The sequence below is a fragment of the Hypomesus nipponensis genome, chromosome 12 (genome assembly GCF_054491055.1).
Source record: "Hypomesus nipponensis isolate SF chromosome 12, ASM5449105v1, whole genome shotgun sequence".
Taxonomy (NCBI): Eukaryota; Metazoa; Chordata; class Actinopteri; order Osmeriformes; family Osmeridae; genus Hypomesus; species Hypomesus nipponensis.
Genome location: NC_140372.1, coordinates 15,635,808 through 15,648,541, shown reverse-complemented (window position 1 = coordinate 15,648,541; position 12,734 = coordinate 15,635,808). Strand labels below are relative to the sequence as shown.

Here is a 12,734-nt window from a genome sequence, read left to right as displayed (position 1 = left end):
TCCAGTGATTTTTAAGGCAACATGACATTGCTGGGTGGTTCAAGTGGTTCCTTAGACTCGTCGTGGCTGCACTTGGGATGCAAGGCAGACACCTCGAGAGCTTTCGGTAAGTATATTTTTAAGTTTAGTAGTAGGCCTAGGGGTCATAAGTAGCCTTATATTGCCAGGTAAAATACAATATTATTAGTAACACTAGTTATCTGTGAATAAATAACTTTAGCTCCGCTTATGCGTCACCAAGCAAACATCATTGAAGTGGCACTAGCAAGCTAACGCTAGACCAATTAACCAACCTGAAAATGTCTGTGCCGGATATGGTGTGTAGGTAGCTAGGATCGAGTCACGATCAGGAGTCTATCTAGCTTTAAAACTAGTTTGGTGGAAGTTTGTATTTAAAAAAGGCTAATAATTAAGATTTGTCTTGAGTGTCATCAGCTAGCAAGCTAGGCACATTCAATCATCAGAAAATGTTTTCCTAATGTACATTTAGACTTTTTCTTTGTTCTCTTTTTAATGCTCTGCACATGTCTGGACTGAAGTTAGTAAGTATATATATTTAAGTGGCCGAACAACTAAAAGTGCCTCTTAATCCCGCTAGGCTAGCTGTACTGTTAATTCAAGGCTCTCTACAGTAGCTTGCATCCATTTGTCTTGAAAGTACAGTAACCACGTGCTTCTTACGACAGTATGGTATTGAATGAGTCTGTTTGACATTATACAATAACTTAATAAGATGAACAAATCGATCCTCCACTTAAACCTCTTAATGTCAGTTAATAAAGTGGGCCATCCTGTCATGATTATGCATGACTTTACAGTCGGATGCAAATCCAAATGTTAACATCTTAAATTATGTTTCTATAGGAGTTGCACATACCAGAGATTGACTGGGAGTCCAATGACAATAATGCTGACCAGAGGCCTGGTGTCCATGTACCAGTCCTTGAGAATTGTCTGGATGAACTGGAGATGGATCATCTAAAAATATCAATAGATCCAGTTGCCACCTCTGCTGAAGCTTAGTTTTGGCCGCTGAAGATGTGTGCCAATTATTATAATTTATATAAGCTTTTGTGTTTGCATTGAAGTACATCTTTAAGTTCCGTCTCCTCCCGATTAGTGCTCCACGCACCTGAATAGTGTTATATCCGCTTAATGTTAGGCTCTCCAGCCTTGAGACGAAGGGGACCGTAATAGCGAGGATGGCTTATGTACAATTTGTGTGTGTATCTAATAAACTATTAATAGCAAAACTTAGTGAGCTTGAAACTGTTAAGAGAAATTAGATGTAACCTTTTATTCTGTATAAAGTGATAATGTGTTCAGCATTCCTTGCCTACAGAATGGGGGAACCTTACCAAATGAACTCAGCCAACACCAAGCTTATCTTTACAACATGCCATTTGGTAAGCCTAACAGAGTAGAACTCCAAAGCACACACATACACATGTGAGATCTTTCAACTAGCTGTTATGCAGTGGAGTTAGCCATGACAGAAGAAACATGGGACCAAAGAACCAGAACCGCAGCAGATTCCTCAGAAGCTCTGAAGAGGCTGTTGAAAAGACAGACCTGTGAGACACTTGTTCTATACTCTTCTTTATATTTACACACTTTATAAACAAAAAGCCATTGAAGGAGGGTTAGAGGCAGGAAGGATGGAAGTAAGGGTTAGGGTTCAATAAAAGTCCGGAATTAAGCCATGACCCGAGTGACAACCTCGACAGAGACATCTTCGTCATCAACGTCTGGGTGATGTGTGCAAGAATCATCTGGAAAGACAGAGAATGATAATGAAGACGTAGCCAACTCATACATGGGAATACAAACTGGAGAGTAGGTAATCAAGAAGGGGTCTTTAAAAAAAGATTGGATAATTATCTCAATTATTTAAGTACTAAACCAAATCATGTACCTTGGGTGTGATTTCAGCATCTTTCTCGTAAGGGAAAAGCAGGTTGGTTGACCACATCTTATCTGTTAGAAGTGGCCAAATGCCAGTCACCTTTAATCCCTTTCTCAACTGTTGCATTTGTTTCCTGGTCGGCCACTTAAATACATATACTTACTAACTTATGTCCAGACGAAGAATTTGTTTGTGGGAGTGACGTGAGTTATTTGAGCAAAGAATTACGTGTCCGGCTTGGCCGTTTTTGATAGGCAGCTATGACAGTAATAGCACTGTTTAGCCTTGATTTAGTAGCTTTCTGTGAAATTTGGAAAAATAACATGAACTTGCTAGATTATATAAACTATAAGCTAAAGTTACGTGCCTTGTTTGGCCAATTCGGTGGATTGTGGAAGAAGTACAAGTAGCCTACTAATAGTAGTACTACAGCGACTGCCCTGATGCCTACAGTAGGTGCCACTTGTGTAAAATTCGCTGGCCAATGTTTTCCAGTAATATCTGTTTTATTTCTACAATAGCATTCTTGTGTCAGTTGTGTCATCTAAGTCAGTGTTATGGAATATGACATATCAAGTCTCAGTTCATAGCCGGGTATACACCGGCCGGTGCAGTACAGTAAACATAGGCTAGCTTGCTAGCTACAATTTCAGTACAGTAATATCAAAGATTCTTGCTCAAAATTTCTCAACGTTGGTAAGATTCTATTTACAAAATGCCACAAATAGTACTGTAATGGTAAATATTACTTGTGAAAAGTAATCCCCTGAGCCCTATTTAAGATGGTTCGCCGATTAGAGCATGAATATGCTGCACAGTGTTGCGGCATCTTGTTTAGTCTGCTGCTACGCAACTGGGAATTTGACCTTTCCAAGATGGCGGCCGCATTTCTCGTGCCCAGCAGGCAGCCAATGCGGCGTCTACTCTTTATTATGTCTATGGGTGGTCAGCCTAGTGTCAAGGGGCAGGATGAGTCTGTGAAAATTTGGAGCGCGCGCACTGTGGAGCAATTCAATTGAATTCAATCATATATAGACATACCAAGGTGAAATTGTTTATGGTACTACAGAGAGGTATAACGTTGTCCCGGTTCTTGGGACACCACCGGATAGAAAATCAGGAAATGACGTACTCGAATGAAGAGAGTTCGTGTAACTTCGGTTCTTTATCAGGAAATGACGTTCCCATATGAAGAGAGTTTGTGTAACTTCAGCTCTTTAAATCGATTTTTATTGGTTTGAGCGTTTCCATGGCATTCAGAAATATACAACCGAGCAAATCGAAATATTTCTGAAATGCAGGAGCAGGCATTAAACAAAACAGGTACTTTGAGTAGCAACCTTTGTCAAAATGTGTGTATTTTATTACTAGAATTTGGTCGCTTTTGAAGTCAGAAGTTGTTTGCAAAGTAATTTGTTTGCAAGTTTTTAATTAATGACTGATAAGGCCGTCAGAGTTCTCCTTGATGCTAGCTAATGTTGTTAGTTATTGGGTTGATGTGTTAATCACTTTTTTGCATTCAGATACATGTAGGAACATCTATCTGTATTACATGCTTAGACATATCCAATGTTTATCAGTGTCTATTACGACCAGACCATCCTCAAATCTCAAAGCAGAACAGCTATTTATCAGCCTTCCTTTCAGGTCCACAACCCCTGGTACCCTGAATGTGCTTTCTGCCTACCAAGCAGTACCCATCCAGCTCTGCATCCAGCGCTGGGCCCAGCCTCCTGCTCTGTATCCAGGGCCGGTCCCAGCCTCCTACCCCTACCCCCTGCTCGGTATCCAGCACTGGTTCAGCCTCCTAGCCCTACCTCCTGCTCTGCATCCAGCGCTGGGCCCAGCCTCCTGCTCTGTATCCAGCGCTGGTCCTAGCCTCCTACCCCTACCCCCTGCTCTGTATCCAGCGCTGGTCCAGCCTCCCAGCCCTACCCCCGCTCTACATCCAGCACTGGTCCCACCCTCCTGCTCTACATCCAGTGCTGGTCCCAGCTTCCTACCCCCTGCTTTGCATCCAGCGGTGGTCCTGTAGGGGGGTAAATATTGTCCAAACAACCAAAACTAATTCCCCTATGATTTAAAGGAAGATGGGAAACTGAACAGTGTATTAGCATGAACTAAATAATGCCAATACCAATAGAATTCCAGGTATTTGACTCTATGGGTTAAATCAGAGCAAGAATGGTCAAAGTACGGTTAAGTGAAATACGCATTTAATAACTTTGCAAATGAATGAAATCAATTACAAGGCAAACATGTTACAATATGAAAGTTTTCAATCTTACCTACTCTACCATGATCATTGTAAATCAGAGAGAAAGCAAGAGGTGAGGAAGGAGTAGGACAGTAGGACAAGGCAGAACTGAGGAGAAGGTCTCAGGAGATGAAGAATCCAAAGAACAATGCATTACAATTCCCTTTATACACAAGAACAACCAATCAGACCACATCTTGAATGGGGTGTGAGAGCCATCAAGTTGAGACCATCCAGAAGACTTTAGCATATGAGAGGTGGGGGCGGGTTTGACACCCAGCCTTACAATCCTCCCTCTTGGACACAAAAGCACAGCAAAAGCTGCAGTGTTCATCGTGTGATATCCTGCACCCATAGGAAAAGGAACTTGATTGCAGACAGGTCAGCATTGAGATTCTAATGGTCATGGCTATTGCTCAGAGGATCACTTTTTGATCATGGCTAGTGCTCAGAGGACCAATTTTGGATCATGGCTATTGCTCAGAGGATCACTTGGAAGAACCTTTGTATTGGCATGCAGACGTGCCCTTGGTTAGCATATTCCTGCTACTTACGTTCTTGTCCTGTTACAGCAGAACACAATTGGAGCACAGCACTTGGTTAACAATGAAAATGGTAAAGTTTGGAGTGGTCTGAGGTCTGAGTGAGTCGGATTGGATACAAATGGAAATTAGTGAGACAGTGTCCTAAAACTCAAATGGAAAAAATAGGTGAACAACAGTCCTCCCTTTTGATAGATGAGAGGTACACAAACATATCATCTAGCAGATGAAAATGGCAATTAAAACAAAAGCGTTCTTGGGTCCAAAATAAACAAAACACAAATTACACAGCAATCATAAAATAAAATACAAGTTATACCAATCTACATTTACAGGTCAGGAACCATTGTGAGTTTAGCTAAAACCTAGAACATTTACCACCAACTCTATAAAACACACAAAGGTACATACTGATCCATAATACCCAATACTCATCCACACAAACCAACATAGGAACTAATGGATGGACAAACCATATGCACTAATGGATGGACAAACCATATGCACTATGCATATGCAGCTAAAGGAACTGGAGCAGCAACAAATAAACTGTCCCGAACAAATCTTTGAACTACAACAAAGACTAAACACAGGGGTAATACAGTAGGAATGTAGCAATATCACAATTTGGACCTGAATTAAGTAAATGTAAAAGATAGTTGGAATTGCATGTAATCACGTTAAAAAGTTTAAGATTTGGTTGTCTTGATAAAGGCTCAGCTTATGCTGCATGAAAAATGGGGGAGGCCTACCCTTTCCCAGATCCCAACATTTGGACTCAGTGTGACCACTTCTTAGACAAGCACGACAAAATCTAACTTTGTTGTTAGCATAAAACAAGCGTGTGGGTGGAATAGGCATATTTCTGCCAAGATCCCAACATCGCATTTCGGTGTGTCCTTGTCTTTTACAGAAGTTACACTGTATATGATGGGGCTGCTGGGGCTTGGGTTTTGCCTCTGTCGCCATTTTTATGGCAGCAATGCGTGGCGGATCAGGAGCACGACGGTTCTTTGTAGAACGCGGTTTGGGAATTTGCGCACCAATTCCACTCTCTGTGTCTGAACACTCATTAGTAGAATGTGAGCCAGCATGGCTGGTCTCTTCACTGCTTTTATTAGCGGTGTGTTGCCTTGTGGCACTAAAAGGTGTCGCTGCTTTGAGGACAGAGTTGAGAAGACATTTGCCAATTAAATGTACAGTAATCTTCAATGTTTGTTTCTTTTCTGCTTTCTTTTTATGGACTCCTACAGTTCGCCAATGTTCAATTATTTCAGCTAGCGTAAAATCAATTTAAAGACCGTTCTTGTCTTTCTTGCTCAATTGAGATAACGTTCGGTTAACGCTAACTTCTTCCCATAGGTTAAGTAATTTGTTAACTTCAGTTTCCCATTCAATTTTTGTTCATTTCATGCAGGAGCTAATATCAGAAACCAGTAATAGGCTTCTACCAACAGAACCAGGTGGAACACAATTAATGTACATTTGTAAATGCTTACTCACCGCACCATGGTTTGAAACGCCGGTTTGCCTAACTGTAACTGAATTGCTCGAAACATATCACGTCGTCGGGGTCACCAAAACTGTAGGGGGGTAAATATTGTCCAAACAACCAAAACTAATTCCCCTATGATTTAAAGGAAGATGGGAAACTGAACAGTGTATTAGCATGAACTAAATAATGCCAATACCAATAGAATTCCAGGTATTTGACTCTATGGGTTAAATCAGAGCAAGAATGGTCAAAGTACGGTTAAGTGAAATACGCATTTAATAACTTTGCAAATGAATGAAATCAATTACAAGGCAAACATGTTACAATATGAAAGTTTTCAATCTTACCTACTCTACCATGATCATTGTAAATCAGAGAGAAAGCAAGAGGTGAGGAAGGAGTAGGACAGTAGGACAAGGCAGAACTGAGGAGAAGGTCTCAGGAGATGAAGAATCCAAAGAACAATGCATTACAATTCCCTTTATACACAAGAACAACCAATCAGACCACATCTTGAATGGGGTGTGAGAGCCATCAAGTTGAGACCGTCCAGAAGACTTTAGCATATGAGAGGTGGGGGCGGGTTTGACACCCAGCCTTACAATCCTCCCTCTTGGACACAAAAGCACAGCAAAAGCTGCAGTGTTCATCGTGTGATATCCTGCACCCATAGGAAAAGGAACTTGATTGCAGACAGGTCAGCATTGAGATTCTAATGGTCATGGCTATTGCTCAGAGGATCACTTTTTGATCATGGCTAGTGCTCAGAGGACCAATTTTGGATCATGGCTATTGCTCAGAGGATCACTTGGAAGAACCTTTGTATTGGCATGCAGACGTGCCCTTGGTTAGCATATTCCTGCTACTTACGTTCTTGTCCTGTTACAGCAGAACACAATTGGAGCACAGCACTTGGTTAACAATGAAAATGGTAAAGTTTGGAGTGGTCTGAGGTCTGAGTGAGTCGGATTGGATACAAATGGAAATTAGTGAGACAGTGTCCTAAAACTCAAATGGAAAAAATAGGTGAACAACAGTCCTCCCTTTTGATAGATGAGAGGTACACAAACATATCATCTAGCAGATGAAAATGGCAATTAAAACAAAAGCGTTCTTGGGTCCAAAATAAACAAAACACAAATTACACAGCAATCATAAAATAAAATACAAGTTATACCAATCTACATTTACAGGTCAGGAACCATTGTGAGTTTAGCTAAAACCTAGAACATTTACCACCAACTCTATAAAACACACAAAGGTACATACTGATCCATAATACCCAATACTCATCCACACAAACCAACATAGGAACTAATGGATGGACAAACCATATGCACTAATGGATGGACAAACCATATGCACTATGCATATGCAGCTAAAGGAACTGGAGCAGCAACAAATAAACTGTCCCGAACAAATCTTTGAACTACAACAAAGACTAAACACAGGGGTAATACAGTAGGAATGTAGCAATATCACAATTTGGACCTGAATTAAGTAAATGTAAAAGATAGTTGGAATTGCATGTAATCACGTTAAAAAGTTTAAGATTTGGTTGTCTTGATAAAGGCTCAGCTTATGCTGCATGAAAAATGGGGGAGGCCTACCCTTTCCCAGATCCCAACATTTGGACTCAGTGTGACCACTTCTTAGACAAGCACGACAAAATCTAACTTTGTTGTTAGCATAAAACAAGCGTGTGGGTGGAATAGGCATATTTCTGCCAAGATCCCAACATCGCATTTCGGTGTGTCCTTGTCTTTTACAGAAGTTACACTGTATATGATGGGGCTGCTGGGGCTTGGGTTTTGCCTCTGTCGCCATTTTTATGGCAGCAATGCGTGGCGGATCAGGAGCACGACGGTTCTTTGTAGAACGCGGTTTGGGAATTTGCGCACCAATTCCACTCTCTGTGTCTGAACACTCATTAGTAGAATGTGAGCCAGCATGGCTGGTCTCTTCACTGCTTTTATTAGCGGTGTGTTGCCTTGTGGCACTAAAAGGTGTCGCTGCTTTGAGGACAGAGTTGAGAAGACATTTGCCAATTAAATGTACAGTAATCTTCAATGTTTGTTTCTTTTCTGCTTTCTTTTTATGGACTCCTACAGTTCGCCAATGTTCAATTATTTCAGCTAGCGTAAAATCAATTTAAAGACCGTTCTTGTCTTTCTTGCTCAATTGAGATAACGTTCGGTTAACGCTAACTTCTTCCCATAGGTTAAGTAATTTGTTAACTTCAGTTTCCCATTCAATTTTTGTTCATTTCATGCAGGAGCTAATATCAGAAACCAGTAATAGGCTTCTACCAACAGAACCAGGTGGAACACAATTAATGTACATTTGTAAATGCTTACTCACCGCACCATGGTTTGAAACGCCGGTTTGCCTAACTGTAACTGAATTGCTCGAAACATATCACGTCGTCGGGGTCACCAAAACTGTAGGGGGGTAAATATTGTCCAAACAACCAAAACTAATTCCCCTATGATTTAAAGGAAGATGGGAAACTGAACAGTGTATTAGCATGAACTAAATAATGCCAATACCAATAGAATTCCAGGTATTTGACTCTATGGGTTAAATCAGAGCAAGAATGGTCAAAGTACGGTTAAGTGAAATACGCATTTAATAACTTTGCAAATGAATGAAATCAATTACAAGGCAAACATGTTACAATATGAAAGTTTTCAATCTTACCTACTCTACCATGATCATTGTAAATCAGAGAGAAAGCAAGAGGTGAGGAAGGAGTAGGACAGTAGGACAAGGCAGAACTGAGGAGAAGGTCTCAGGAGATGAAGAATCCAAAGAACAATGCATTACAATTCCCTTTATACACAAGAACAACCAATCAGACCACATCTTGAATGGGGTGTGAGAGCCATCAAGTTGAGACCGTCCAGAAACTCCAGACTTTAGCATATGAGAGGTGGGGGCGGGTTTGACACCCAGCCTTACAGTCCCAACCCCCTTGCCCTGTATCCAGCGCTGGGCCCAGCTTCCTACCCCTACCCCATGCTCTGCATCCAGCGCTGGTCCCAGCCTCCTACCACTAACCCCTGCTCTGCATCCAGCGCTGGTCCCAGCCTCCTGCTCTGCATCCAGCGCTGGTCCCGGTTTCCTGCGACTAACCCCTGCTCTGCATCCAGCGCTGGTCCCAGCCTCCTGCTCTGCATCCAGTGCTGGTCCTGGTTTCCTGCCAGTAACCCCTGCCCAGAATCTAGCGCTGGTCCCAACCTCCTGCTCTGCATCCAGTGCTGGTCCCAGCCTCCTACCACTAACCCCTGCTCTTCATCCAGCGCTGGTCCCAGCCTCCTGCTCTGCATCCAGCGCTGGTCCCAGCCTCCTGCTCTGCATCCAGTGCTGGTCCTGGTTTCCTGCCAGTAACCCCTGCCCAGAATCTAGCGCTGGTCCCAACCTCCTGCTCTGCATCCAGTGCTGGTCCCAGCCTCCTACCACTAACCCCTGCTCTGCATCCAGCGCTGGTCCCAGCCTCCTGCTCTGCATCCAGCGCTGGTCCCATCCTCCTGCTCTGCATCCAGCGCTGGTCCCAGCCTTTCTGCATGCGCGTGTCACATTTGATGACATTTCTTGTCTTCTACTCACACTTAATTAAAAAAATGTTTCATAATTACTGTTGCTGCTTCAATATTTTGCCCTCAGTCCAGGAGATTCAGGAGCAAACTATTCTGAGTGTCCATGAGGAAGCTCATCTGACAACAGATGAGCGTCAGCAGGATAGCCTTGAGCTCGGACAGCAGGTATAGGCTATGGTGGCTGTTCAACCCCATTAAGCGAAATTCACTGTTCTACCCTACTTGATAATAATCTTTTAAATGAATTTCAATAAAGAAAGACAACAAGAATTTCCTGGGACAGGATGAAATGTGACTCTGGGATAGGTTGATGCCTTTGTAGAGGTTAGATTGGGGCTGGTGGTGGATAATGGTATGAAGACACCAATAACAATTTTAAAATCTATTTTGGGTTTAATTTAAACAAAGCTTTGCTAAATATGCTTCCTGTGTCCATTGTCTGTGTATGTAGTGTGTTTGAAAGCAGCTTGATATCTGCAATGAAAATAGTTATTTACATTGTTTTTTTGTCCCTAAGGAAATAAATAAATTTCGTCCCAGGAATGATACGCAGAAAGAGCGCAGGTTTCACTCCTCACAGTGGTGCTCAATTGAAAAGAAGTTAATACAATGCATTTCTCATATGTTTGGCATAAGGCACAATGTGAAATAACACAAATTATGTGTGTTTATGGGAAAAAGGTGTGTTCATGGAAAAAGGGGTTTGGTTGCTCTCACAGCTGTTAATTTTTATAAGCAGATAACTGCATGGTGCAGGAAGAGTGGGGACAGATATGGACATTCCCCTCTAGTGAATGCCACTTGGGTCCATTTCCCAACAAAGGGAATTGAGCCCATATGGAGGCATGCAGGTAGTTTAGTAAAATGAACTCATTTTATATGGAAAGTATCAGGACAGTTCAATTTAGAGCAAAATGTAACAATTATAACTTTGCAGTCCATATACGCATGTAGTTGAGAGTATCACCATATCCACTTTGGTTGTTGGTAATACAACAGTTTTAACATAAAAAAAACATTGTTTGGATGTTTTAATATTTCTCTGTGACATCAAGCACTTCCACATATTGTAACATATACTGGTTTCTGATATAAGATCAATTCATACTGTTTAAATAAGTTGAGTACTAAAAACAGGGTACTATCTCATCAGGTGCTGAGTGCCTGAAGGGTTTTTGGACATGCCAGCGAAAAAGTGAACTGGTGATGGTGTTTAGAAAAGCCAAAAAAATACGCTTGGTATGTATGACTACATGATACATAAAAGGTTCTTACATTATACCTGCTGTAAAGCAACAACTTTATAATGCTTACTGTAATTCCTTAAAACTGGTGGCTATATTACATTTGCACATAGACTTTAGAGACATTTTGAAAAAAGATTATCTCAAACACACAAATTTGCCCAATTTTCTTTTTGAAAGTTCTTAGTGCATGTAAAGCAATTATATTGTGTCTAGTAATTTTCTATGCATTGTATTGTTGCTTTGTCTTATTGTACTATTGTCTTATGTTTTCTCTCCAGGAGAACCAACTATAAGCCATTCCAGGGTCTACATAAATCCTGATGTGGAAATTAGCTTCCTACGCTGCTTTGTAGGGCAGCTAGTCAGGCAACACGGTGATTTTCTTTATTTTTCTTTTTTAAATATACCTTTAAAGGCATCTGTTACAGTCTGTCCCTATGTGTGGCCTGTGTGTGGAGCATATAAATGTCCTTGTAGTTAGCCCAGGGGAGAGGCAGAGTAGGTAGGTAAAAAGTCTATGGGCTTACATTTTAATATGATTATGTTATGTTCAACTACATAGACAATTATTTTAGTGTTGTAACCGCTGACCATTCAAATGAATTACAGTCCATGATGTTTGTGTGATTGCATAATTTTGGAACAATTGCCTTTTTGTTAGCTCTAGAAAATAATGTCCCGAAAGGCTATTACAGGACTGGTTGCCAGCCACAGTGGTGGCCAGAGAACTTGCAATTTTCATCCCCCAACAGTAGTAAATCTGTCAATTAAGTTAAAATATGCCATTAATAGTTAATATACAGCTAGCTGTCTTTTGTGTTTATGATGGAGACATTGCATTGCAACATCTCTAAAATTCCTTGGGTGAAAACAGGGGAACGTTTACGGCATCAACACTGCGAGGGATCATCAACTCCTTTAATAGTTATTATGGCTTGACTCGGGAGGTTAGTTTTTAACGAATTTAGTAGGGTTGGGAATCCTTTGGTACCTTACGATTCGATTCATGGGGTCACGATTCGATTAAAAATTGATTCCGAATTTTTTTAATTCACAATTTTTTCAATTTGTAATCAAATTTGATTCAATATATGCTTATATTTGATTCCAGTTCGCCATTTAGTGTTACTTGTTTCTATTTGACTGTGATAGGCTGTTAAGTGTTGAAGAAAAAAATCCTAATGTATCAAAACCTTGAAATGTATTGTCTTTCTTGCAGTTTAGTAAACACAGTGTCCAAAAAAAATAAATGTGTGAATCGATATGAATTGCTAGAAGACTGAATCGCGATTCGTTTTATCTTTGACCCACTGTGTTGTTTTTCAGAATGATATAAAAATGGAGGTGGTCAGCTTCCCAAACAGCCATGAAGAAGCAGAGGAGACCTTCACCAGCAGCTCTGCAGAAGCCACATCTTAATAAAGCATAATTTTTTACATTTATGTCCTTTTATTTAATCCAACTTAACATGTGTGTAACCTGACCAAGCTATTCCTAACAGCCTAGTTGGGGTTCCAAATATTCTAGGTTCTTTCTAAGATCTTTTTTAACTGCGTGCAAGACCACAGTGACAAAACACATCAATACAACACAGGTATAAGCATTATACATTGCAATTGACTTTTTCCAGTATAAATGAATAGACACCACACTCCTCGCCTGGTATAATGTGTCATTACAGTAGCCTA

At 40.9% G+C, this 12,734-nt stretch overlaps 1 long non-coding RNA gene across 2 annotated transcripts; it reads left to right on the top strand.

Moving 5' to 3' along the window:
* Positions 1 to 1,345: 1,345 nt before the first annotated feature.
* LOC146261687 (uncharacterized) lies at positions 1,346 to 12,503 on the top strand. 2 transcript variants are annotated; one of them, XR_014724797.1, is made up of 4 exons: positions 1,346 to 1,406; positions 10,953 to 11,038; positions 11,325 to 11,420; positions 12,373 to 12,503. It is a non-coding gene; the product is annotated as an uncharacterized LOC146261687 (long non-coding RNA). The 2 variants fall into 2 exon arrangements; XR_014724796.1 differs by lacking the exon at positions 1,346 to 1,406 and having other exon boundaries at positions 9,691 to 11,038.
* The last annotated feature ends 231 nt before the right edge of the window (positions 12,504 to 12,734 follow it).